The sequence below is a fragment of the Mesocricetus auratus genome, unplaced genomic scaffold (genome assembly GCF_017639785.1).
Source record: "Mesocricetus auratus isolate SY011 unplaced genomic scaffold, BCM_Maur_2.0 Super-Scaffold_100007, whole genome shotgun sequence".
Taxonomy (NCBI): domain Eukaryota; kingdom Metazoa; phylum Chordata; class Mammalia; order Rodentia; family Cricetidae; genus Mesocricetus; species Mesocricetus auratus.
Genome location: NW_024429191.1, coordinates 78,505,173 through 78,528,849, shown reverse-complemented (window position 1 = coordinate 78,528,849; position 23,677 = coordinate 78,505,173). Strand labels below are relative to the sequence as shown.

Here is a 23,677-nt window from a genome sequence, read left to right as displayed (position 1 = left end):
GGTTTTTTTTTTTTTTTTTGGTTTTACCAGACAGGGTTTGTCTGTAGCTTTGGAGGCTGTCCTGGAACTCACTTTGTAGACCAGGTTGGCCTCAAACTCACAGAGATCCACCTACCTCTGCCTTCCGAGTGCTGGGATTAAAGGCATGCGCCACCAACGCCCGGCTAAATTCCTGGGTTTTATTCCAAACATTACACACCCATAAAGATGGATCTGAGGTGGTATCTGAGGTCCCAATCTGGAGGCTTTGGAAAGGTTTCGGGCATTGGGAAGCTATTAGTAGATGTGAGAAAAAGTGTGGGCTGTCTATTTCCTGGGGCCCAGGATTCATAGTCTCCATCAGTCTTCCAAAAGGATCCCTGACCCAGGAAAGGTTGAGTCATTGATTTTTTTCTCACTAGAAATTAATAACAATATCTACCTTTAGGGACAAGGACTGATAGAGGAAGGAGAAGATTTTTATTAAAAAAATCTCAACCTAGCTGGGTAGTGGGGAATGTCAGAAATCTCAGGCCACTCAGGAGGGAGAGGCTAGAAAATCTAGGAGATCCTGTCTCAAGAATTCAAGTGATAGCAATAATAAGGAAGACACAAATGTCAAGCTTCTTAAACTGTTTAGGTATGTATTATCTGTGTTAAAAAAAGTTATTGGGGTTATCTGTGTGGTGAGATAACAACCCTTTTTAGATTTTATCTTTATCCCTCTTTGTGTTAAACACAGGCAATACAAACACGATTGATACATTTGTAAGCCTGCATCATCACATACACATACAAATCTCTGCACTATGCAAAGTTCATCCTTTATTACATAAAGCAAAGCTTATCCAAATACCACCAACGGCCAGTTTCAACTCAGTAAAATCTGCACACCCAACAGACAAGTTGGGAAAGACATCTTCAAGAGCTTCAAGGCTAAATGGGTATTATCCTTTACCCCTGCCACCTCAGTCTCCCCCACCCCCACCCCACCCCCGTTTTTTGAGACAATGTTTCTCTGTGTAGCTTTGACTGTCCTGGAACTCCCTCTGTAGACCAGGTTGGCCTCCAACTCAGAGAGAGAGATCCACCTGCTTCTGCCTCCTGAGTGCTGGGGTTACAGTTGTGCACCACCACTGCCTGGTGGAAGAATGTCTCAGAACTATTTGTCTCAATTGGACATTTAAGCTTAATGGCAAAAAATTAATTAATTATAACAATGAATCCTAAAGGCAAGGAGATATTTTATGGGCCTTTTGTGTATGTGTTAGTTTTAGTTTTAAAAAGCAGTATCTAATTTAAAAATTGTTTAACGTATATGGATGTTTTGTCCGCATGAATGTTTGTGCACCATGCGTGTTCCCTGGTGCCAGCAGAAGTTTGAGGAGGGCACAGATCCCCTGGGACTAGAGTTGCAGATGGTTGAGAGCCACCATGTCGGTGCTTGGATTTGAATCTGAATCTTCCAAGACCAGCTGGTGCTCTGTAACTGTTGAGGAATCCCTCCAGCCACTAAAATCAGAATCTTTTAATGGAAACAAATTGATCAAATCTCTTCTTACAGAATTTCAAGAGTCTATATAACACAGTAATAAAACAACACAAAACTCAGACACGTGGAAATGGCAAATACTGTGTATTTGAGTCAGCTGTCATTCTGTGTGCATTCTCCATTTCTGCGATCTGACCCATAAGCCTTGCTGTTGAGTTTCGTGATTGAAGCGATGGAACACAACACTGGGTTATATTCACTATTCTCCCCCACGCAATCTAGTAATTTCTCTGTTTTCACGTCATATTTCCGGGTGTATGTCCAGACTCACGCAGAAATTGAAGTTCAGAGTAGTCAAGAGCCTCCCATGTTCTTTTTTGATGTCCCCAGAAACCCAAATACATTATGTGGGGTGATACCCGGAGACCGCCTAACTGGCTGTTTCCCACGTGGTAAGAGGCTCACACTCTCGCCCCCACGTGGTGCCAAGGGCCGGGAAAAGGGAGAGCGGGCAGAGCGAGCCGTATCAGGGCATTTAAAGTGTCTTGACGTCACGCACTGCCAGGAACTCAGCTGAGTTTTCAGCAGGACATTCCACTAATGTCTCCTCCCTCCCCCCGAGCTTTTGTGAGCTAGGCCTCCGCTCTTCCCTTGATTGCGGAGGGAGGAGCACGAAGCTCTCGGAACAGCCAGCACAGGGAGGCGTGCCCAGACGTCTCCCGACCCCACCTTCTGTCCTAGAGGCGCTTCTCATTGGTCAGAGGGCGGGGCTTCGGAAGCGCTGCTCTCGCCTTGAGGCCTCAGGGTGGCCTAGCCAGCTGGCCGTTCTTTAATTATGCATGGAGGCGTGTCTTGGCCAGTTGGGAGCTGGGTGGGGATTGGCTGGAGGGGCTGTAATTCAGCGGTTTCCGGAGCTGCAGTGTAGACAGGGAGGGGGAACCTGGGGTTCCGACGTCGCCGCGGAGGGAACGAGCCCTAACCGGATCTCTGAGGCACAACCCGGCTCGGTGTCGCCTGACCGCGTAGGCTAAGAGAGGCCAGGCGGCCCTCGGGAGCCCAGTTGCTCGCCTCTGGAGCCAGCGCAGTCCTGCCAGTCGGGCCTCAGCCCGGGAGACAGGTGAAGGGGGTGCAGGGTGGGGCCACCTCCCCGACGGCATGCCAGCTGGGGAACACCGCGGGGCGTCGCGCGGTTGCGGCTTTAGGGGTGCCTAGAGCTGTGAATGGACACTTAAGTGAGGCGGGAGGATAGGAGGAGACACAGAGAGAGGGTCGCTCGGGAGGGACTGCTCCACCGATGACAGGAGCCGGCCTGGGAAGGGAAGGGGCGCTGGAAGTTTCGAGGGGGAGATGCGGAGGGAGAGTGAGGAGTTCCGGGGATGGAACCGTGGGGCGAGGGCATTCTAGGCTGAGGGTGACAGACGTGAACTTCGGCCTTCCAATGCCTGCTCCCGGAGGCTAGGGACATTCGGGCCACCGGAGCCACTGTCACGCCGGCGGAGATCGTTGGGGTGGGGGAGCTGGAAAGAGCCTCCTTTCCGCCCCCGTGCTGGGCCTGGCGGCTCGGTGCTGAGCCGCTTTCTTCGCCTTGTCCTGCTTCTGCTCCTTCAGTAGCCAGCGGTACCTCTTAGGAGGTGGGAACTGGCGTACCCACACAGCCTCTTGGGCTGGCTAGTTGTGGCTACGATTTTTTTTTTCATAAGAATCATATTTCCTTTAGGAAATTGACAAACTTGTGTTCTTTCTAAAATTTCACCAACCACTTTCTGTGTTAAACTATGCTTCCCCTCACCTTGTTAAAAACATTTTTTTCTTTTTTTAATTCAAAATAAATCCCTGGCCAAACCAGCTCTAAAGAGGGGCAAACCTCTTTCCTCTTTGACATTGTTCTCTCATAAACACCTGGTAAACTCGACTAGACAATAAATAATTGAGCCATTGCGTTTACTGGATTGTGGTGTTGCTTAATTGCACAGGACAGAATGAGCCAATCAAGAGTGGGAGTTTTCTGTCTCAGAGCCAAGCTCTTGGGTAAATGCATAAGATAGGGAAACAAAGACTGGTTGGCCTTGACTGAGCTCTGTGTAAACTTTACCTGTTGGGTGTGTGGCTGTTCCTTAGTAAGTTAGCAAGTTAGCAAGTTCAGACAGTCACTGAAGTCACTTTACTTACCTAGTCCACATCACTCTATTATATCAATAGATATGTGTGTTTATATAATCAGTGGTTAGTCATTTTTCTTATTCAAAATGTATATGGTCTATATCTGCTGTTTTCTACATTAAAGGACTTATTTACTCTATGAATTCACTGTAAATGCTGGGCTGGCAGGTAAAGCATTGATTTGAATTTATCAAACAATAACTCATCTCCACCTATGTGGAATTTGACTGTAGGTCTTGAGCCAGCCATTTTCTTCTCTTTATATTAAATAATGTCCATGTTCCTTGAGGAAAAATGTTTGTTTCATTATTGTATGTGCCAGACCAGAACACTAGCAGAATTTCTTTTTAGATTTTTACTTACCTTCATTTTATGTACATGGGTATTTTGCCTGTATGTATGTGTGTGTACATGTGTGTGCAGTGCCCATGGAGGCCAGAAGAGAACATTGGATCCTCTGGAACTAGAGTTACAGATAGTGACAACGTGTGGGTTATGGGAATCAAACCCAGGGCTTTTGGAAAGAAATTCTGGGCTAGTAACAGTGAAGAAAGTTGGAATGGTTGTCTGTTCGCACACTCACCACAAAGAAACGTTAGCAGATTCATGAATCTTTTATTTTCATATGTAGTTCATGGGGGACAAATAACCACTTAGAAATAATCCACAGCCATGAGGATCTTCAAAGGGCCTGTAAGGTAGGTTGTTCACAGACTGTTAACCTCATTTTGTAGATAAGGAAATTGAGGCCAAAAGGACAAGACACTTGCCTAAGGCATAGTGTGTTACAACAGTGGAAATACTTAGTGACTGCTAGCTAGCTTTAGCTTTGACTGTCCTGGAACTGGCTTTGTAGACCAGGCTGGCCTTGAACTCACGGAGATCCACCTTCACAGTGCTGGGATTAAGGGCAAGCATCACCACCACCCACCCTTGTTCTATTTCTTCCTTGGGAAGTATTTTTTTTTCTTGTTAGCATGATTTACTATCAAACTGAAGCTATTTATTTGTTTGTTTGTTTTTCAAGACAGGGTTTCTCAGTATAGCCTTGAATGTAGACCAGGCTGGCCTCAGACTCAGAGACCTGCCTACCTCTGCTGCTCCCCCCACCCTCACCCACACATAGTGCTAGATTAAAGGCAAGTGCCACAACCACCTGGCAAAACACCAGCTATTTATTAATGGATATGTTTAGGCAAATTTTAGGTAAAGGGTAGCTGTGACCTCAATGACATTTAAGCCAGAGAGCCTTGTGGTCAGTGATCATTTCTGTCTGCCGAAAGTTCCTTTGCTTTTGGCTTCTGTATGTCTTGACATTCAAATGTGAGAAGGGCAGAGGTGGTGAACACCATTACCAAGCCAGCAGCCTTTTACTAATGCTTTCTGAGCCGCTGTACAGCTCAGTGGATATGTACTCTCTTTGTGGAAACTGCCGGCGAAAGTAGGATGTGTCTTGTTTGTAGAATTTGCAGTGTATTGGAGTAACTTGATAAATGCTTTATCATCCAATACAGCAAGTTAATGTCATTAAAGAGAGTAAAGCACCACACCTGTGTCTCCCTTCCTTCCCTACTTTTCTTTCCCCCTCCCTCTCCTTCCCTCCCTTTTTGTTGGGATGGAACCTATCTTGCTAAGCAAGTGCTCTGCCATAGAACTCATTTTTTTTAAAGTTCTAGACAAACTAATCATCTAAAAAGTGCTTGAGGGAGCCGGGCGTTGGTGGCGCACGCCTTTAATCCCAGCACTCGGGAGGCAGAGGCAGGCGGATCTCTGTGAGTTAGAGACCAGCTTGGACTACCAAGTGAGTTCCAGGACAGCCTCCAAAGCCACAGAGAAACCCTGTCTCGAAAAACCAAAAAAAAAAAAAAAAAAAAAAAAGTGCTTGAGGGACAACCTCAAGTCTTGAAGGACTCCCAGTGTTGTGCATCAGCCTTAATGAGATACAGTAGGAGGACATAGCCTTGTCTTTGGTGGTGAAAAGAATTTCCTGCTTGGGAGCCTTGGCCTACTGAGGCACAGATAGTTGGAATGACAGATTGTATTTGGTGGCAAATTCTTGGGAATAACTTGTTTAAAGGAGTAAGATTTGGAAGAATGAATTTCTACTATGGTTCTCATTTTTAATGTAATGTTATGTTTGGTGTAACTTTATTTAGGTTAGCAAACACACACACACACACACTGTACACACATACATACATACACCGAGGAACATACACACACACATATATGTACAGAGGTAGAAAGATGAGCCATGCTGGTTGCATATGTCCTTAATCCAAGCACTTGGGAGGCAGAGGCAAGTTGGATCTCTAAGAATTCAAGGCCAGACTGGTCTACATGTGAGTTCCAGGTCAGTGGTGGCCACATAGTGAAACCCTGACTCAAACAAACAAACAAACAAACAAAAAAGCAAAACATTATTAAGCAGAGGCTGGTCGTGATGTTTCATGTCTGTCATTTTAGTGTGTGGCTGAGTTCTGAGGCAAGAAAGTTGCTGAGTTTGAAGATAGCCTGGGCTTCATTGTGAGTTCTAGACCTGCTTGGTATAGAGAATAAGACCCTGTTTCAAAAACCAAAACCAAAAAAGGCTAGGTAGATCCAGGTATGATGGTATATACTTGTAATTTAAGTATTTGGGAGACAGAGGCAGGAGGACCAGTACCAATTAAAGGTCAGTTTGTCCTGCATAACATAGCAAAACCCTGTTTCAAGAAAAGAACACTCCCACAGAGGCAGAAGGATTGCTGCAAGTTTGAGGCTAACCATGTCTACATACTGAGTTCCAGGCCAGCCAGGGCTCTGTAGAGAAACCTGTGTTTATGAACCAAACCAGAACAAAACAGCAACAAAAAGTCAAAGCTAGGCAGGATCCAAGGAGAATGAATATTTGAAATCTCACTCCTGTTTTTTTACAACTGAAGAAGTAGTGGGTAATAGTTTTTTTTTTTTTTGTAGTCCCCCACCCCATGGGGACTAGGACATGTGCTATTGTAATTGTAGAATTAGGACTGGACAGTAGCTTAAGACTAAGCTACAAGAGGCAAAGAAATCTGGGTTTGGATCCTGGATTATTGGCTGCTTCCTGGTCAGAATATAAGCCTCAGTTTTCTGATCTGAGGAAAGGAAGATGATGAGACAAGCTTGGTGGCACGTGCCTAAAATCCCAGCAGTTAGGAGGCTGAGGCAGGAACACCTTGAGTTCTGGGTCAGTTTGAGCTATACAGGGAGACCCTGTCTCAAAATGAAGCGAATTCATTAGGATGTTTACAGCATGCTGGTCCATAGCAAGCGCCCTGAGTATCTAAGTTCTTAACAAAGGTCCAAGAAAAGAGAGGTTCGTTCCCTTCAGGGGCAAGAAGAGGGTGCAGGAGACCTCCTGAGTACCTGTGGGATGAATAGGAATTTCTGCAGAGCAGTAAACAGTTGCATTCAAGGTGGAAGATGCATGGATGTGCAGAGCTTAAAACAGCACAGTGTATTGGGGGCTGTAAGTGGACGCTCTCAATTTAGGAGAAGGAAACAGGAAGGAGGCCACATCTCTTATTCCCTTGCCTTGTTCATAATTGCCTTGAAATGTCCTTCTAGTAAGTTGTGTTCTCATAAAAGTAATATATGCTGTCGTAAAAAGCTAAACTTGTTTTCCTGTTAATAGTTGAACGTGTGTTTCTCCAGATACTTTTTTAGTTTACCCGTTTATCTTGGGTCTACTCATTGAAAGTAATTTTAACAGCTCATCAAAATAATATGGAAGGCAAATCTACCCCCAGAAGAAAATGATATTTAGACCCTGACTTTCCTTCCTGTTAGCTACTATATCTATGGTAATGAAAGACTTTCCTAACCACTGAACAATTTGCCTGACTTTTGACCTTTTAATTACAAATCAGTTAAACTCTTTTGAGCCTCCTAAGGTAACCATCATGGTGTCAAGCACTTGGGTAATGTGCTTGAGGGTTTTGAGGTATGCAGTTTTGGTGGCATTTTAAAGAATTGCTGTGAAGCCAGGTCCCCTCTTTGTCCTTAGGCTGGTTGCTTTAACTTCTCTAGTTTCAATTTCTTTGTTCACGAACTGCCCACTAGGCCCACTCCCAGAGTAGTTGTGAAGTCTAATCGGGTAATTTGTTTTTTTGAAACAGCATTTTCCTTATTTTCTATACTTTTGCGAGATAATTTGTAATAAGGTGTCTTTCATAGTGCCTAGCACATAGCTAACATTCAAATACTATTAATTATTATTATTAAAATCTGCGGCCTCTCTCTAGCTATAAAGTCGGGCAAGTTATGATTCATGGTACCATTAGTGACCCGAAGGAAAGAAGGAGTAATTGGGAGATTTTGACCTATTGGAAAAAAAAAAACTAAATGAATAGGGACGGGGGATTTACACTGTGGTAAAGGAGATGGAGGCTTTCACATAAAGATATAGACATGGCAAACTGTGAATTCCTGTTACACAGAGGCCCTTATGGTAAGCCTCTTTGCACCTTCAAAGATCTATGATTACAAAGATCTATGATTATGCTCCATTTATTTTAAGTAATAGTCAACACATTAAAAGTTGATCACTACTCAGTAATAGTCTCTTGGAGTTAGTTTTTCATGCTATAAGTACAGCTACAGGCTGGGAATGTGGCTGAATTGGTAGAATGTGTCTCTCATGCACAAAGTCAGGGCTTCCATCCCTAGGTCTTCATAAACCTGACCCAGTGGCACACTCCTGTAAAATCCCAGCACTTGGGAGGTGGAAACAGAAGACCAAAGTTTAAGGTCTTCTCGGACTACAGTGGGAGTATGAGGCCAGCCGGGGCTGCATGAGACACTGTCTTGAGAAATGGGTGGTGGTGGGTGAGTGTTGCTGGTGGCATTGCTCAGTGGGTAAAGGTGCTTGCCTCCAAGCCTGACCACCTGAGTTTGATTCCTGGAACCTATGTGGTGGAAGGCGAGAACTGATTTCCACAAGTTATCCTCTGATGTCCATACCTGCAACATGGTGTCTCATGGTGTGTGCACACACAAGCCTGTAACCCCAGCGGTGCTGAAGGCCGAGGCGGACAGATGTGTGAGACTAGCCTGGAACTTGCTGACATTCCTGTCTCAGATTTTTGAAAAAAGGACCAGAGATACAGCTCAGTGGTAGAGCACATACCTACTGTGCACAGAGCTTTGGGTTCAGTCTCCAGGACCATATAAAATTTGAAATTTTTAGTTTGCTTTTTTATTTAGTTATTTATTTGGAGACAGGATCTCAGCATGTAGCTCTGGTGATGGCAGGCCTGGAACTCACTATGCAGGTCAAGCTGGCATCAAACTCACAGAGATCTGTCTGCCTCTGCCTTCCTATTGAATAGTTAAAGTGTAGAGGAGTGATGAGGGTTGAATTTTTCTTCGGAAGAAGCTAACAGGAGGAGTCCTGTTTTGAATTAGGTGAGGAAAATAGGTCAGCTTTTACATTTTCTTTTATATTTTAGAAAGAGATGAAGGTCCTGCTTCAGCCTCCTGAGTAGCTGGGACTGCAGGAAGTTAGTGTAGAATTTGGTTTGTGGGGAGGGAGAGAGAAGGAGGCATCAGGTGGACACCTCAGTGACCCTCATGAATTTGATTTGCTGAGTGCTATGCACCTGATCCGTCTCCCTTCACACCTGTATGTGTGTGTGCGCTCAAGCATGTGTGGGTGTATGAATGTGCAGATGTTCATGGATGTCCTTCTCGGGACATGTAAGGACATGTAAAGCTTTATTTTTCTGTAATTGTTACTTTTCTTTGAACACTCATTTTAGGTAAGAAAGCCTTGGCTTCCATAGAACCAAATTCATTCTCCTCTTTAATTTCGGGTTGGAGAAGACAGGAAAGGACCCATCCAACCCATTGGGCCCCATGTGGGGCAGGAGGAAACCAGCCACGCTTGAAAGAGAAAGTAAAACTTCTCATAAATAATGGCTTCCCTATTGTGGAGGAGGGGTGCAAATTATTAGGGGGATGTTTGGGTAGTTTTTGTAGACGCCATTTCTGAAAACTGACTGGGATTAGGGAAGGAAAGCCCTGCCCCGTCTGTGTAATCACCTGCTTTCCCGACGGTTGATTGATTTGATTAGTTTGTGGTGTCCCAACCTCCTGCTCTCTCTCAGTATGAGAGTCTGGACTCTGCACCTGCTTAGGTGAAAGCTTCCTAAAACGAGTGTTTTCCCACATCTTAGCTAATGCTAATTTTGTTTTGCTTTTAGCAAGCTCTTGTTTTTCTTCCTGGCAGAATCTAAATGCATTAGACTTTTCCTTTTTTCTCCCCCTCCCACCCCCACAAAATCCTAAAGAACCTCAAAACCCAAATGTAAGCTGTGAAATTACCTTTCCTGTAAACCAAACAATATGAGCTATCATTAAAATAGTTAGCCTTTGAATTTTTTCTCTACTTGTGGTTTAGATGCAATAAATATTTAATGTAAGGCTGACTTTCCCTGGCAAATCAGTTTTGCTGTGGTCTTCTTTTTGTCAGCATATTTAGGAAAAACAAATTATTTAACATTAATCAAAATAAACTTATGCGTAAGGGGGGTGGGATAACTAAAGCATTCTGCAGCATGCATGTATATAAATGCATATGTGTGTGTGTATATTTTAATAGGTTTCACTCTCTAGCCTAAAGAACTCTCAGCATTCCCCTGCCTCAGCCTCCTTAATGCTTATTCCTAATTACATGTGAAAACAAAAAAATCCAGTGTGACTTCATTCATCAGGGCAGGCTCTATATAGGACACTGTGATGGGGAGTGTTCTGCGTGTGGGATGCTTTCAAGCCCCAGTGACTGTTTTGAAGATTTTTCAGGGTCATGGAGCCATCAAGAGATTCTTTTCTCACATGGATTATGGTTCAGTGTCTACAGTGGGGGGCATTGCAGGTATGGCCCAGCCAGGAGGTATTGAGAATGCTGTACTCTGCTCAATTTTGCTTAGAACCTAAAGCTGTTCTAAAAGCTAAGTGTGTTTGGCTACACCTGCAATCCTTGTACTTGGGGCCAGAAACAGGATCTTGGTGAGTTTGAGGGCATCTGGGATGGAGAACTAGTACCAGGTCAGCCAGGGCTACAGGGTGAGAACTTATCTATGAGTATAATAAATAAAGTTGTTAATTAGAAAATGATTGCTTTTTCTGCAGAAGTATCTGGGATCCTCTGAATCAGCAGTGGTCTGTAGGGTTTTGGGATGCAGTCTGGTCCAGTGTATGCCTAAGCTGTGAAAAGCTGACAGCTGGAGTGTGGTAGACACTTTCAAAAAAGAGAGAAGTTGTTTATTTGTCCAAGGGGAAAAACTGGCAATGTTTGTTGCAATTTGTGAAATTGGAATTTAAAAAAAGAAAAAGATTGTAAAAATTGAGCTGAAGAGTAAAAATTAAAAATTGAGAAAACCCATACCTCCATTTGATAGTTTCCTGATACTAATGAACGTAAGTAACTCTTATTAACAAATGCGTTTTTTTTTTTTTTTGGATGGTGGAGAATAAAATCTGCTAGCATTTGGAAAGTTTGTAAATTTTAAAACCAATGTTTTCTAAGCAACTATTGTATGTTACAAAAGCACATAGGGGGACAGTCTATGAAAAATACAAGATAAAGTGGATATTAATGTAGCTGTGAATGACCCCAGAGTTCATACCTTTTGACCTTTGAGTAACTACCATCTGCCAATTTTTTGAGTAGCATTAAAGACTCCAAATTACCTTGAAAGATTGTATAAATAATCTCTTTGCTATTCGCCATATCTGGGCAAAGCCAGCTTTCACTGGAATGCTTCAACAAAAACAACATATTGCAACAGACATATGCAAGCAGTTATGAGACTCCAATAGCTCCTTCCCATCCTCCCCTCCTTGGATCTCATGCATCTTAGGCTGGTTTCACACTTTTTTTGCTGTGTAGTAGCCCAGGTTAGCCTTAAACACCTGATCTTTCTGCCTCCACCTCTCAAGTGTTGGGATCACAAGCTTGAGACAGCACACCCAGCTTTAACATTTTTCTATTGAACCAGAAAGTAGATTTCTAAAACCTTCTGTTTTTAAAAATGCGTTATTTATTAGTATGGTATTCTGTGTGTGTGTGTGTGTGTGCGCGTGATATGTGATCAAAGAGCAATTTTGTACAGTTGTTTCTCTCCTGACGCTTTTATGCAGGTTCTGGGGATGGGACTTGGGGTGTCAGACATGCACAGCAAGCAAGCACCTTTCCCTGCTGAGCCCTCTCCAGCCCAAGATTTATGAAACTTTCAGTGATGCTACTTTTTCCACTAATTTCTGCCTCTTCAGAAAATGTGGTTACATTTCATAAGATATCACTGTTACTTATGTTAATGTGCATTGAGTTGATTGTTTAAATGAATTTTGTTTGTTTTGTTTGAAACAGTGTTTACCTGTAACTTATGCTGGCCTTGAATATAGGGAGCTTCCAGAGTGCTGTGATTACAGATGTGGGGCCTCTTTGTCAGGCATATAATTTCTATTGATAGATAATATCTAGTAGGTTTTTCTGTTTTTATAACTCACATATTTTAGGCTGACTTCAAATTTGTAGTAATTCTCCTGCCTCAGCCTCCTTAGTGCTGGGATTATAAGTATGTTCTTAGACATGTCTAATATATTTGGTCTCTGTAAACAAGACTTTGTCCTCAAAATTTGAGGTAATAGATAGTCCTAAGAACAATGCATTTGAGAACTCTTTTCTTTTTTCTTTTTTTTTTTGTTTTTTGAGACAGGGTTTCTCTGTGGCTTTAGAAGCTGTCCTGGAGCTAGCTCTTATAGACCAGGATGGTATCGATCTGCCTGCCTCTGCCTCCCGAGTGCTGGAATTAAAGGCGTGCACCACCACTGCCCGGCTTGGAGATTTCTTTTTATCTTGATTTTCCTGGTATTTATGTCCCTGAGAGTGAATCTTGGGCTGGTTATGGTTGACAAAACCGGCCCATCACCAGATCAGGGTTTTCTCTGGTTTTGCTAACAGGTGTTCAGGAGCATTTACTAATAGCTTCTGATCACTTTCCTTTTTTTTTTTTTTTTTTTTTTTTGAGACAGGGTCTCTATATAGCCCTAGTTGTCCTAGAACTCTCTCTATAGACCAGGCTGGCCTCAAACTCAGATTCCGTCCCTGCCTGCTGAGTGCTGTGATTAAAGGCGTGTGCCACCACATTCTGACACAGTACAATGTTGTAAGATATGTTGGCTTAAGTCAGATATATAGACAAGTTAACTTTTCACTGTTGCTTAAAACAAAGGGAGACTTTCTTTCTTTTTGTGATTGTACAGATTGGAAAAGATGCTTGTTAGATCTTATCTGCTTGTAGTCACTTCACTTTTCTGTTCCTCTCTTTAAAATGGAATGACTTTTACTGGGAGCATGCTGATGTTATCTTGGTCCCCTCAGGGTTCCCTCTGGCTAAGTGATTGACTGGGAGATCCCTTGAGAATTCTTGCTTCAGGCCACATTCTGTGTGGGTGTGAGTTTTAGAGTTTAGGTTACAGGCTCTCCCAGAAACCTGGGTAGTGTTTCTTTCTAGTTTCCCCATTCCTTTCTTAAAAAGGAACAAGAAACCTGTTTTTAAAATTAATTTACTTAGAGTGCATGTGTCCCCATGTGGAGTTCAGAAGACAATGATCAAGAGCCACTTCTTGCCTGTTATCGTGTGGGTCCCAGGAAGGAGCGTAGGTCTGTGGGCCTGGCAGCCACACCTGTCCTGCCGGACCTAACTTCACATCGTTTCCATGGCTGTGTGTGAGCTAATGGATGAGACCAGCTGCTCTCACTTAATTTTGAGAAGACCTAATAGAAAATCTTGTGTAGATAACCTTTCTGGAGTTAGACTGATATGCCAAGTTTTGTTGTTTTGAGACAGGGTCTTTATCCCAGGCTGGCCTCGTTGTATAGTTGAGGATGACCTTGATTTTGTTTCTGTTTTCTGGAGACAAGGTCTGGAACTCAGTTTATAGACCAAGCTGGTTTTGAACTCATAGATTTGTCTACCTCTACTTCTCAAGTGCTGGAGACGGAATTTAGGGCCTCTTGTGTGCTACATTCCCAACTCTAAGCTTATCTTTTTTAAGCTTTCCATAAAGTTAAATTCATCCATTTCAAACACACACACACACACACACACACACACACACACAATTTGTTTGAGGCAGTGTCTTGCTATTACGCTCTGGTGGACCTGTTCCTCAAAGTCCTTAATCCACACTGGCCTTAGACTCATGGCAGTCCTCCTGTCTCCACTTCCTGAGTGCTGGGATACAGATAGGGTGACAGAGACATGAGGTAGAAAATACCTCCTACTTTCCCTCTTCAATTTCTCTGTTGTTAACATCTTGAATCAGTGTGATATATTTGTTGAAACTGATAATAACAGATGTATGTCATTAGTAACAAAGAACACAGTTTCCATCACAGTTTACTCTGTTCCCTGTTCTGTGGCATTTGTTAGTGTTAGAGACATGGTATCAATTGTGAAGGTCAATTTGGAATCTGTCTAGTTCAAATTCCCTAGTCCTGGCATTACAGATGTATACCTCTGTGCCAGGCTACTTTGTGGATCGACACAAACATGTGACCACTACAGTATCATTTAAAGTAGACACTTCTCCAAAGTCAAATATTCTACCTATCCACCTCTCCTGCAGCCCTGGCCAATTGCTTATCTTTTATACTATTTCCATAGTTTGTCTTCCAGAATATTAGTACAAGTGTCATCATGCAAATAGTAACCTTTTCAATGATAGAGGTATGGTGGCTCTCCAGTTCGCCTTCTTTCACTTAGCATTGTGGATTCAGGTTCCTCCTTGTGTTTGGTGGTATGGTGCCCATTTCTCCTTTGCTGAGTAACAGTGTCTTATGTGGCCTTTCCCTTGGTGTATGAACCCATTTGCCTGAACGGCATCTTCCTAGTTTGGGCTGTTATGAGTGAAGTTACTTGTACTGTTTTGATTTGCAATCTTCTGGTGGCATCTGATATGCTTCTTTTCATATGCCTGGCCATCTGTGTGTTCTCTGTGATACGCTGTCTGTTCAGACTTTAAGTTGTTTTGTTTCTTTTTGATGTGCTAGGGGGATTTGATTCAGGGTTCCACAGCTGGGTATGGTTGTGCACACCTTTAATCCCAGCACTTGAGAGGCAGAGGCAAATGAACCTCTGTGAGTTTGAGTCCGGCCTGTCTACACAGTGAGTTACAGGATAGCTAGAGATACACATAAAAATCCTGTCTCAAAAACAAGCGAACAACAACAACAAATAATTTGGGGTCCCACATACTGGTAAGTGCTCTCTACCACTAAGATGCATCCCTAGTTCTTTTTCAAAATTCTTTTTGAGACCGGGGTCTCACTGAGTTGGCCAGGCTAGCAAGTGTCATTGTAGCTCAGGCAGAACATAGCCTTGGTTAGGAAGCACCTGCCTTAGTTTCCCCAATAGCTGGACTTATAGGCCCATCTCTCAACCAGCTTTAAATTGAGATATGTATTTTTTTTAATTGTTGAGAGTTTTAAAAAATGTTCTCAGTATATTTTGGATATCCAAACATACATCTAACGCATGTGTGTGTGTGTGTGTGTGTGTGTGTGTGTGTGTGTGTGTGTATGCATGTATGCATGCAGGCTAAGGCTACAACATGCAAAGCAAGTGCCAACACTGACCTGTATCCACAGTACTCCTTGTATGTATTTAATTTTTTCTTCATAAAACTCAAGATCTTACACATGTTAGACCAAGCTTTCCCCCCAGCCCTTCTCCTCAGAACATTTTGTACAGTTTTTTGTTTTTCTTTTTCTGGACTTCAATCTCAAACAAACACTAATGCTGGGAAGCATGCAATTACTGAACTGGGGACAAGGAAGTGAAATACTTGTATCTCACCATTGGTGTTGGTAATTATAATTTTAACCTTTAGCTCCCTTGTGTTTCAATAAGGCTGGGCATAAGGCTTTAGTCCAGACTATGCACTTTGATGCTGACACTTCTGTTTAGACTGGTGTCTCTGCTCTCCACCTGGCCCCCAGATTATGATCAGCTCCTCCTATATTTGACTCCTCCTCCTTGCTGAGCCTTGCCAAACCTTGTTGAGCCTTGCTGACTTTTACTTTTCATTGTTATGTTCTGGTTTGGTTCCTTAATATAGGGTTCTCTATGTAGCCCCAATGGTCTGGAACTCAATATGTAGACCAGGCTGGCTTAAACTTGAAACAATCCTCTGCCTCTGTGTGAGTGTTTTTTTGTTTTTGCTTTTTTCCTTGAAACAGAATTTTGTTATGTATCTTTCAGCTAGCTATACAGAACAAACTAGCCTTAAATTGGTGCTGGGATGTAACCTTGGGCAAGCATTTGACAGTAAGCCACATCCCCAACCTACAAATAATCTTTTGGGAGAGAAGAATTTTCATTTCTAGAGTTCTTCTTGGGCCCTTTTTCCCCCCTTTTAACTTAAATTACTTATTATTACTGTATATGCATGATGTATGCCTTGAGGGGATGCAAATAAAGGTCAGAGGTCAACTTTGTGGAGTTGATTCTCCTTCCACTTTTATGTGGGTTCCAGGGTTAAACTCAAGTCACCAGGTTTATACAACAAGCACCCTTACCTGCTGGGTCATCTTGTTGACCCTCTTGGAGTCCTTTTAATCCCTGTTTTTTTGGTGGGTAGATTAAAGGAGAAAAGTGAGGAGATAGCTTTCCAAGGGGTCCTGGATGATCTTTTTTTAAATTAATTTTAAACTTATTTTTACTTTATGTGTGTGGCTGTTTTGCCTGTATGTATGTCTGTGTCATGTGCATGCATTTCTCAGAGGCTAGAAAAGGACGTTGGATTCCTTGGAGCTGGAGTTATACATGGTTGTGAGCTACCACGTGGGTGCTGGGAATCAAACCCAGGTCCTCTGGAAGAGCAGTTGGTGCTCCTAACCACTGGGCCATCCCTCCAGCCCCTTCCCTCCAGTCTTACAGACCTTTCCTGGTGTTCTTCCTTGTCATCCTTTCCCTGATCTCAAAGGGTCAAATGCCTTAGGCCTCTTTGGGTGGGGTTCTCTTCCTATGCTCTCTGTAGATTATTTCAGACTCTACTCTGATGTGTTATGTGTATGTTACAGTGTTGGGAGCAAACCCAGGGCGTTCTTCACGGAGGCTAGCACTCTGCAGACTGAGCTGTGTTCCCAGCTCACTTAGTCTTTGGCTATGACCCTGATGATGACTGCCAGTTGGGCATCTGCAGCCTCCACACCTGTGGGCTCCTAGCACCTGCCTTCTGCTGCTTTCCTGACATTTCCCCGTGGGTACCTTGTGTGTACCTGCCTCCTGGTCAGCCTGTCGAACACTCTGTGGCTTTCTCTTTGAAAGTCCGAGCCTCTCTCTTAGTCCAACATTGAAATAAATGGTACATCTTGGTCTACTGTCTTAGTTGCTACTGATAAAACACCATGACCAAGGGGACTTATAAAAGAAAGCATTTAGTTTGGGGCTTATGATTTTAGAGGCTTGAGACCATCATGACGGGGAGCATGAGGCAGGCAGGCAGGGTACTGAAGAAGTAGCTGACAGCTCACATCTCAAGATGTGACCACAAGGCAGAGAGAAGGGGGGAGATACACAGAGAGAGAGACACAGAGAGACAGAGAGATGGAGACACACACACACACACACTGAAAGGATGCCAGTCTTTTGTTTTTGTTTGTTTTGTTTTTTTTTTTTCCAGACAAGGTTTCTCTGTATTGTTTTGGAGCCTGTCCTGGAACTCACTCAGTAGACTAGGCTTGGTTTTGAACTCACAGAGATCCACCTGCCTCTGCCTCCCGAGTGCTGGGATTAAAGGTGTGCACCACCACTGCCTGGAAGTGCCAATCTTTTGAAACCTCAAAGCCCACCGTCCCCTCTATTATGTACTTCTTCCAGTAAGACCACACCTCCCAATCCTTTCCAAACAGTTCCACCAACTAGGGAGCAAGTATGCTAACATACAGAGTCTGTGAGGGCCATTCTCATTCAAACCACCACACGCTACTAGCCAGAAATCTAGCCGTGTCCTCCATTCCTGTCTTCTCTCATAGTTCTGCTTCCATTCATGTTTTCTCAACTCCCGTTGATTGTCATGTCCCTTCTGTGGTAGAGATGCTAAAATTACTCCTGTACAAAACTTCTAGAACTTCTGGATAAATAAAGTTCTCAAGTAAAAAGAGAGACCTTCAGATGCAAAAGCAAAGAGTCTCCTCAAAAGAAAGACCAGAAGCTGGCCTGGAGTGGCGGATGGTGTCTCATGCCACACCACTTCCTAAAAATGCCTTTACCTACCCAATCCTTCCACCACCTCTCATCTCCCTCTCTTGTCCTCCCCTTCCTCCCTTCCTCTCTTCCTTTGTCCTTCTTTCCCTTCCTTCCCTGTCTTGATAAATTGCCCAGCCTAGCCTCAGCCTTGTAATCCCCCTGCTTCTAATTGCTGGATTATAGGCATGGGCCATCATGCTAGGATTCAAGAATTGCCCTTGTCCTCTCACCCCCTATCTCCTCACACCTTGACCTGGTTTCACTGTAGCCCATAGCCCAGGCTGGCCCTGAACTCACCATTCTCCCGTATTAATCTCCCAAGTGCTGGGACAGGCATGTATTAGCACCCCCAGCTTATATGGACTTTTGGATGCTTTTCCCCACGTTTGATCCTGCCCTCTACTGTACCTTCCACCTGCAGCTTTGAGCAGTTTGAGGTTGTACATCATACTTCTCATCCAACAGGAGATGTGCAGGCCCATCAGTTACCATCGCTGCACTGTCTGCATCCTAGAATTCTCTCTCTCTCTCTCTCTCTCTCTCTCTCTCTCTCTCTCTCTCTCACCCATGTGTCACGTTAGTGGGCTTTTGAGTCATGATCACCCAGAAGATATGTGTCACTTCTGTTTGCACGTGTCATTCCCTCCACTTAGACTGGCTGCTCCTTCCTCTCCAGAATGGCCATTTCTCTTGGAGCCCTGCTATCTTTGTGAAACAGGCTTTCTAAGTAGCACTGAGCCCATTTTCAGGTAGCTCTCTTGTTTATAGGACTGCCTTTCCATGGGTATCTCAGACAGTAGGAACCTCTTAGACAGTAGGAACCAGGTTGCATACCCCTTGGGGGAACACTTTGCCTTATTAGATGCTACATTAAGCTGCCTCTCAGGCACTCATTCTTGTCCTAGTGGGGGTTCTGGATTTTTTTTAATTAATTAATTTTTTGTTTTACCTGCATTGTTATTTTGCCTGGATGTATGTCTGGATGAGGGTGTTAGATCTTTGAGTTACAGATAGTTGTGAGCGGCCATGTGGGGGCTGGGAATTGAACCCAGGTCCTATGGAAGAGAAACCAAAGAGCACTCTTTACCACTGAGACATCTCTCTAGCCCCTGAGAGTTCTGGATTCTTTACCTGTGTTTCTCTGGGCTTAGCAAGGCACCTGGTAAATAGTCACTCAAGTGTTCATCAAGTCAATGGAGACCTTTATACCTGGCGTAAAACCATATATTAGTTAGGAGACCGCAGAGAAAGGTATGCATTTTGCATTTTGATCTATGAGGCCTCAATTATACTCTTTTATATTTTTCTTTTTCTGAGATAGCCTCTGAGCAGCCTCAGCTACTCTCAGACTCATAAAGTCTTAGTCACCTCTGTGTTGAGGCGGCAGCTGGACATCAGAGTCTGGCGTTCACGACAGAGGATGGGGCTAGAGGTGAGGAGCTGGGAGTGTGGCATATCGAGCATGTTTTGAAAGACTGAGACTGGATGAATCATTTAGAAAGTGAGTTGCAGAAAAAAACCAGAAGGTTTATATTAAAAGACTTTTCACAGCAAAACCTGTTTCTGTAAAATTGTGAAATATTTTCTCATGAAAGTTGGACTCTGTAAAGACCGTATTCAGTCATTAGGTTGGCAAGAATGTCATGGGAATCAACAAATGCAATGAACCACCTTAATTTAGTGGCTTAAGGGATAAACGCTTTATTGTGTCCAGAGGAATTCAGGTGGGCACAGCAGAAGGGACTTGTCTCTGCTATTTGATATCTAGGGTATCAGCTGGGAAGCCTTGAAGAGCAGCGCTTTTCTCCATTTCATAGCCATTGCCTGACCTAGGGTGATCAAGAGGCTGCATGTGGCCTTCCTGCCTGCCTTTCTCAGCCCACATTGGCCTGAGTGACTAGGACTTCCTTAGAGTCACTTAAAGAGAAAGTGACCTGAATAAATTTGGGAAGTTTCTGTCTTCTCTCCAGTAAGTAGTATTCATCTGTATCATAGGCTTCTGACTTTGAAACTCCAAAATTTGTATTTTCTTTATCAGCGTTGTTTCAGACCCTCTGTCTCTACCTCCCAAGCACTGTGGGTGCTGGGATCCAAACATGGGTCCTTTTCTCATGTGGCCAGCCCATTACTGAGCCATATCCCCAGGCCTGAAATGTTGCTTTTGGACTGAGTAACTTTTCTCCTGTTGAAAGATCCCTAAAAGGTCTGTGTTAGTGAGGGTTCTAATCCTATAATGAGACACCATAACCATGCAACTCTTATAAAGGAAAGCATTTCATTAGGGCTGGCTTACAGTTTCAGAGGTTTAGTCCATTATCATCATGGCGGGAAGCATGGTGGCACCCAGACAGATATGGTGCTGAAGAGGTAGCTAAAAGTTCTACATCTTGGTCCATAGGCAGCCGGAAGAGACACATTAGGCCTGCTTTGAGCATATGAGACCTCAGAGCCCACCCCCAGTGACACACTTACTCCAGGAAGGCCACACCTCCTAATAATGCCACTACCTATGACCAAGCACTCAAACACATGAGTCTATGTGACCATTCTGATCCAAACCACCACAGGATCGTTCTCGAGTTTTCCAAACAGCAAAACAGGAAGAACTGGATTTCTCAAAGAATACTTTTTTGTTGGGAGCTTGGCCTAACCTGGGAGAATCTGGTCCCATAATGCAAAATAATTCACTCCCGTGATTCATTCATCGTATTACACACACTTTTTGTTTCTCTGCTATGAACTGGATATTGTGCTGGATGCTGGGGAGGGGCACGCTGAATTAGTGAGTCAAAGCCAAGGCTCTTCTTGTCACAGACCTTTGAGTACAGGACTTCAAGGCATGGGTGCATACATACTGGAAGGCATGCATGCATGAGGATCTGTGAAAGGAAGGGCTTGGCGATATTGAGGAGCAAGAACAGCCGAGTGAGTGCTTGGAGCTTAGCTAGCAAGCAGGTGCAGCTGAGACAGGAGCGGGGGCCATCTAGGCCATTGATCGCGTTAGTAATACTCCGAGATACTTGCCATGCATGCTTGCTGTATCCTCCTAGCTTATGCTTTCAGTCTGATGGTGACCCTGTGAGTGAGTACAATTGACTTCCATTGTATGCTTAGGGAAGCAGAGGCTCTGGGAGGCCAGATAACTAGCATGCATCTCTGAGGGGGAGTCAGGATCTATAATCTCTTGCTTTCATAGTACATGTTTTTTAATCTCAGAGCAAAAAGTGGTGAGTGGGCCTTCAAGGAGGCCACTGGCAGGTTTTTAGAGGGCCTGGGGGGGATGCAGGCAGATGTGAGGAAACAGCTGAGAGCTCTTGTGTGTAAAAGCCCGGGAGTGTTCTAGAAATTCCAGATTTCTGGTTGACTTTTCTTTCAGCTTGACTCTCCCTGGGGACATTGGAGTTCCTGTCAGCTGGCGTGCACTCTGGACATTTGACCCTTTTTGGTTAACTTTTTGGTTAAATGTCAACTTGCTTTGTCTCACCGAAGCAATCTTAGTGTCTTGAGGGAGTAGAGCTGAATAAACTTCAAGGGCCATGCAGCCCCTTGCTCTCCCCGAGTCTGCACTATGGCTGTGACACCTCTCAGGAAGGGCATCTCCTTCTCAGTGTCAGATGCAACAGGAACCAAGGGGTTACCTCTTAACTCTCTGGTTCTTTGTGTCACTTTTGCTGTTCAGACTCTGAACTTGGGCTCCCCTACATCATCTGTAGATGTTCACCTCAAAACATTCATGCCATCTCTCACTGTGGTTATACCTGAGAGACCTTCCGTAAGGCGAGTCACATTGTCACTCATGTGGACCACCTTCCAGACTTCTGCATCCCTGTTTCTTGGTATGGCTTTCCAAATCTTTTAAAAGCCCCATCTCATGTCATAATTTCTGTTCTGCTTCATGATGACCCCATCCCTAGTCATGTGACTCTCCATCTTATCCCTTTGAGACAGGGCTATCACTGAACTTGAGCTCACCATTGTATTTCTTTTAGGCTGCAGTCCAGTAAGGCCCAGCTATTCTGTCTCATGCTTGCTTGGCAGCGCTCTTACCCGCTGAGCTGCCTCTGGAGGTTCTTGGGAGCATTCAGCACAGAGTCCGGGTCTCTGCTGGGTTCTCAGGTTTCCGTCTCAGCTGATCACTCCACTCTGAGGAACTCTGCTGCTGGATACCAGATCCCACCCTCACGGTCAGATTAGCCTGTGTCTGACTCAGTCCCCCAGCACCTCCTCCTCTCTCTTCTCTCTTTTCTCATCCTACCCTGTGCTGCCCTGTCTTTCCAGTCCCTGGAGTTAATCTGTGTGTAGAGATGTCTAGATATTTGAAGAGTCACCCTGATGCAGCTTATTTTTTCTCTCCTAATGCCATTTGCTATTGCCCGGTCTTGTCCAAGACTTGTACCCCTCACCCACTGATGTGCTCACCCCTGTGTGCTTGCTCTTTTGGAACCACGTTTACTTGTTTGTTTTTTTCAAGTCAGGGCCTCACTATGTAGCTCTGGCTGTCCTGGAACTCACTCTGTATACCAGGCTGGCCTCGAACTCAGAGATTCGCCTGCCTCTGCCTCCCAAGTGCTGGGATTAAAGGATTGCACCACCACTGCCAGGTTTAGAATTCCATTTAAATTGTGATCTACACCACTACAGTGGCCTCCCAGATGTGTCCAGGCACAGCAAGACTAAGAGACCCTTTAGCTCAGGCACCATGTCTATTGGAACACTAGAAAACTGCTTTGGCTTAGCACTGTGCTGGACTCATAGCTTCCTTAGAAAATCCCCATCTACAACCCCGAGGAGGGGAGCAGCGACACTTCTGACAGCACACTGCGTTAGGGAGATGCTCCATGCCCTTACTACCTGTGAGACCTTGGATAGATTGTGTAAAACTCTGTTTCTCCATTTCTCCTCTGTAAAATGAAGGTAAAAATACCATCCTGAGCAGTGAGATAGCTTGGCGGATAAAGATGCTTGCTGCTGAGCCTCGCCGGCTATGTTTGGTCCCCACCAGCTATAGTGGGAGGAGAGAACTGACTCCCTGAAGATTGTCTTCTGGACGGACACACACACACACACACACACACACACACACACACACACACACACACACACGTAATGATAATAATAGTAATAAACCAACAACACTATCTCACAAGGTCAGCACAAAGATGAGATGAATTAGTAGATGTATGTCAATGCTCAGGACAATGCCCAGCATAATATTTAGCTGTAGCCACTGCTCCTCTTTTTCTTCCTTCCTTCTCATGTGGCCTGGGCTGCCATCAAAGTCACCGTGTGACAAGGATGACTCTGACCTTTTGGTCCTTCTGCCTCCCCCTCCTGAGTGCTTGTGTGTGCTCCTTGCCTAGTTTTATGTGGTGTTGGGAATGGAGCCCAGTACCTCGAGCTTGCTAGACAATCACTTCATCAACCCAGCTGCAGTTCCAGCTTCTGGATTCTTCTTTACTAGGGTTCCTGACCTTCATCTTTTTGTTTTGAATAGTACTTAGTGAGTTTTTCCGTCTTGAATGGTGATTGTTATTTTAAGACAGGGTCTCATGTAGCCCAGGCTAGCTTCAAACACATCATTTAGTGGAGGATGACCTTAAACTGGTCTTCGTGCATCTACATTCCAAGGGCTGGAGTTGAAGGCATGCAATTTCTTTTTTTTTTTTTTTGGTTTTACGAGACAGGGTTTCTCTGTATTGCTTTGGAGGCTGTCGTCCAGCCTGACCTCTAACTCATAGAGATCCGCCTGCCTCTGCCTCCCGAGGGC

At 44.2% G+C, this 23,677-nt stretch overlaps 1 protein-coding gene across 8 annotated transcripts in view; it reads left to right on the top strand.

Annotated features, from left to right (window-relative positions):
- The first annotated feature begins 2,375 nt into the window (after positions 1-2,375).
- Positions 2,376-23,677, top strand: part of Stat3 (signal transducer and activator of transcription 3) — a 51,240-nt gene continuing 29,938 nt past the window's right edge. For 4 of the 8 annotated variants that reach the window (XM_040749719.1, XM_040749715.1, XM_040749718.1 and 1 more), the window contains exon 1: positions 2,378-2,588. The gene's annotated coding sequence lies outside the window, so the exon portion shown is untranslated. Of the gene's footprint in view, positions 2,589-23,677 lie in introns of all 8 variants that reach the window. The other 4 variants (XM_040749717.1, XM_040749713.1, XM_040749716.1 and 1 more) reach the window with 3 other exon arrangements.